Source organism: Lolium rigidum, chromosome 7 (genome assembly GCF_022539505.1).
Source record: "Lolium rigidum isolate FL_2022 chromosome 7, APGP_CSIRO_Lrig_0.1, whole genome shotgun sequence".
NCBI classification, from domain to species: Eukaryota; Viridiplantae; Streptophyta; class Magnoliopsida; order Poales; family Poaceae; genus Lolium; species Lolium rigidum.
In genome coordinates, this window is record NC_061514.1 from 193,996,198 (window position 1) to 194,001,071 (window position 4,874).

The following is a 4,874-nucleotide window of genomic DNA, read 5'->3' on the forward strand; positions in this document are numbered from 1 at the left end:
CCAATCATCATGATTCCGGCCTATTTTAGCCAATGATAATGATAAGAATGATGCTTCTGATAAAGAAGAGGTTGAAGAAGAACATGAAAAGTATGCTAAAAATAAAAAGTATACTAAAGAAGATTTTATTGCTAAGAAACATGGTAGTGAAAGGGAACCTTGGGTTCAAAAGCAAATGCCTTTTCCTACTAAGAAACTAAAATCAAAGGAAGAAGAACACTATAATAAATTTTGCGATTGGATGAAACCTTTATTCCTGCAAATACCTTTGATCGATGCTATTAAATTGCCTCCTTATTCAAAGTATATGAAAGATATTGTCTCTAACAAAAGGAAAATTCCTAATGGGGATATTTCCACTATGCTTGCTAATTACTCTTTCAATGGTAAGGTTCCAAAGAAGCTTGACGACCCAGGTATTCCGACTATTCCTTGTTCTATTAACAATAATTATGTTAGAACTGCTCTATGTGATTTGGGAGCGGGTGTTAGTGTTATGCCTTTCTCTCTTTATAAGAGACTTTATTTAGATAAGTTGATACTGACTGATATATCTTTGCAAATGGCTGATAAATCTACTGCTATTCCTGTTGGTATATGTGAGGATGTTCCTGTTCAAGTTACTAATAACTGCTTGATATTAACTAATTTTGTTGTGTTGGAAATGCCTGAAGATGATAATATGTCTATTATTCTTGGGAGACCTTTTCTTAACACCGCAGGGGCTGTTATTGATTGCAATAAAGGAAAAGTCACTTTCAATGTCGATAACAAGGAGCATACTGTTTATTTTCCCAAGAGGATTGAGAAAGCATGTGGAGTTAATACAATTTCTAATGTGAGAACTATCAAAGTGGGAACTATTGATTGTCCAATATATGAGCCCAAAGAAGAATATCAAACTCTTGTGATTGGATCCATATCAATACAATACAAGGTAACATGATTGATTTGAGGTTTATTTCTTCATATGCTATGTAAAATTTATTTGGTGGCAAGACTTGATCAACCTTGTTAACAAACTCATTTTATATGCATAGAGGAACTAAACAACATCTCTTTCTCCCTCCACTTGATCTACTTGCTGTAGCACTTTTGTTTTGCAAAGCTCTTTAGTTAATTAGAGATTTCAAAAAATTTCCTGCCCGATAATAATAATTTTGACACCCGAAATGTGCATTTTTCAAAGTTTTCAAAAATTCACAAAAATTATACCATTGGTCCTATTTTTCGACGAGGCACCTGGGAACACCTGGGGATGACCAGTGGGGCACCCCTGGGTGGCACCCCAAAGGCCGGCGCGACCAGCAAGGGGGGCGCGCCACCCTGGCGTGTGGGCCCCTCCTTGCCCCACTTCATCATCTCTTTCTCCCATTCTCTTCTCTCTCCCGAAAAAACTCGCACCAGGTTCCTCTCACTCGCTTTCTGCTCAAGAGCTCAAGATTTCTCGATCTCTTTGCTCAGCCCAGATTTCTGTCTGAAATTTGGCACATTTTCTCTCCGGTATGTGACTCCTCCTATTATCCAAGTAGAATTTTGTTTGGTGGAGTATATCTTGAATATTTTGCTGCTGTAGGTAACATGTTTAGTGAGCTTGCATGCTTATTCTAAGTGGTAGAAACTAGTTTTGATGCATGATTAGTATTCTAGCAAGTTCCTATGGTAGTTTCCCTCAATTATATGTCACCAAATCTAATTTTATATTGTTTGTTGAAAAATTTCAGAAAATGGAAGGGAGTAGGCACCAACTCAACCAACAAGAATTGGAGGTGCAACAGGTCATGAGAGTTCACCGCGAAGAAGGAGTATACCCCGCTTACTACCCGTGCGTGGATTTTATGAGAAGTGCAGGAATCTTGCAAGATGTTCAAAGTCTAATTTCTCGTGCAGGGTTGGATGATTTTGTTGTTGGTGAACCATGCCAATATGCAAAATTGATTAGGGATTTCTATTTTCGTGCCCTCGGGTCCTTAGTTGTGCTCAGTTTTCCCCAGCTCCTTAGTTTTTCCTCAGTTTTACCCAAGCGTTTGTCTGAAACCATCACACGTGATGTAACGGCCGGTTGCCCGACGGTTGACCGTTATCTTCCGACTAGTGGGGCCACGTAGAGCCCGCAAAGACACGTCGGACCATCCATCTTTGTTTGACCGTAAGCATCGCTGTATCCCCGACCAAAACGCGAACGAGTGGGGCTTCGGTATATCAAATGACAAGTACGGCCATGACGCCGATACAAGGGGCAATACACGGGTAGGATTAGATTTTTAAACGGAGCTCTACAGCGATGGCACGGAGGAGGTGGCATGCGGGGTGCCGAGATGAGATCGACGTCCACAAAGAACTGCATGAGGCGAGACCGGACGCATTAGATAGATATGAACTAGACGCGTTTAACCATGCAAAGAAGAGAAGAAATGGTCGACGACATCGACGACCACCTCAAAACTTTGACCGACCGTGTCGGACACGAACGCGAGCAATGTAGAGAAAACTAGTGTCTCTCCTTTCCGGCGTGTATAGGTGGGTGCTAGGAGAGTGTGGTGGCGAAGGGAAAGACCTCGCGGCGGTCCGTGGCGTCCGAGCATAGCGGGTCGGCGTGGCCGTGCCCACAGCGGCGTGCATGCATGATCGGCATTGGCATCGGCATGTACATTCGGCATTGGCCTCGGCGGTATCTACGGTGTGTCGGTGATCGAATGAGGGGACGGGATTGAGGGTGCATCCCGACGTTGACCTAGCGGTGGCGGCGAGCATAGCCGTCTCGACCATGCCGATATCGGCATCGGCATCGTTTGGAGGCTGTGGTGCTCGAATCAAGTTGGGATTTGTTTCTTGTAGGCCAAAATGAATTTGAAACAAGTTTCATGTTGAAGGTTAGGTAACGAAAGTTTGTAACTATCCCAAAATTATACTAGCGCCATGGTGAGGTTCTTTTTGATAGAGCTATACGGTTGGGCAAACTTTTTTGACACTTTTTAGATAGGGTTCCTTGTTGTTACACGTATGGCATAATGTATGGAAAATTTGGGGTCATTTGGAGATGTTCGAAAAAATCACTTTGCTTAAGCGCATGCCGTTTCGTCTCGCTGAAACCAGCTTTTCTAACAAGGTGATTTTTTCTACCTTCTCTAAATAACCTCAAATTTCATACAGATGATCTTCTATACATAGATAGATAGATTGTTTTGTTTTTACATTTTTCGAACTTTTTATTTCCCTTTACAATACCCAATTGATTTTCGGGTCAAAACCTCGAAAAACAAGCATCATGTATGGCATCATTTTCACGCTAAATTTTACTGAAACTTTCCCTTTTAGATATTCCTTGTTGTTATAGGTATGCCATCATGTATGCCAAACTTGGTTAGGTCTCACTCGAAACCAGCTTTTGTAACAAATTAGGTTTTTTCATCGCGTGAAAAGTAATGGCTACAACAAATTGTTGATGGTTTATCATTTTTTTGCGTGAAAAGTAATGGCTACAACAAATTGTTGATGGTTTATCATTTTTTGCGTGAAAAGTAATGGCTACAACAAATTGTTGATGGTTTATCATTTTTTGCGTGAAAAGTAATGGCAACAACAAATCGGTGATGGTTTATCATATTTTTTGCGTGAAAAGTAATGGCTACAACAAATTGTTGATGGTTTATCATTTTTTGCGTAAAAGTAATGGCTACAACAAATTGTTGATGGTTTATCATTTTTGCGTGAAAAGTAATGGCAACAACAAATCGGTGATGGTTTATCATTTTTTTTGCGTGAAAAGTAATGGCTACAACAAATTGTTGATGGTTTATCATTTTTTTGCGTGAAAAGTAATGGCAACAACAAATCGGTGATGGTTTATCATTTTTTTGCGTGAAAAGTAATGGTAACAACAAATCGGTGATGGTTTATCATTTTTTGCGTGAAAAATAACGCCTAAAACAGTTTATAATTTTTAGCGCGTGAAAAATAATACGAGAAAACCGCCCTTCGAGCAAGCTAATTAACCGCCAACGAGAGAGAGAGGGGTTATCCCGCCCGTTCCCTATATCATACGATCAACGGTCGGTGGGCACGATCCGCGTGACATGGGCTAGACCAATCGGAGCGATGATGCACGTCCGCGAGAATTTGTGAAGAGAGAGGGCAAAGCCGAGTACTATCAAGAAACCAAGGGCACTCGAGTAGTAAATAGACTAAGGGATTCAAATATGAGATTTAAAAAATGGAAAATGCGTGTTTTGTACAATGAAACCCATCTTGGCCTACCTCAAACTATTTGCAATACCAATATACATCGGTGTGAGAATTGTGGCCTCATTTAGACAAAGTATGATTTGGGGGAAGTCTGTTTTGGGAAGGGCTTATTGTGGAAAACCATGCACCTTCATAGCTACTAGGTGATTTGAGAAGTGGCAATTTGTGGTAAAATTTGATTTATCTATGATTTATCTATGATTTGAGAAGTGTCAATTTGTGGTAAAGACTCCATGAGTAAGTGCCACTCTTTTTAGGATTTTTTTGCACATTAAATGACTCATTTAACTAGTTAATCCCATTTGTTGACTCTCTGTTGACCAGCCACTTGAGGGTAAAACTGAGTATATTGCACTAGCCGGTATTAGCACTCGAGGGGAAAATTGAGCACACAAAAAATGCTAGTATAAGACTCGAGGGTATACCTGAGTATATCTAAATTTCCAGGGTTAGACTCGAGGACACGTGCAATTGTTGACGCGTAGACGCGGGTCGCGGTGGAGAAGTCGAGACGTGCAATCGTGGACGCGTGTCGCGTTGCGAGAAGTCCAAGACGTGCGGACGTGCACCCGTGCACGCGTAGGACGCGGGTCGCATTAACCACCCCTCGCCTTTATAGACGCCTCCTC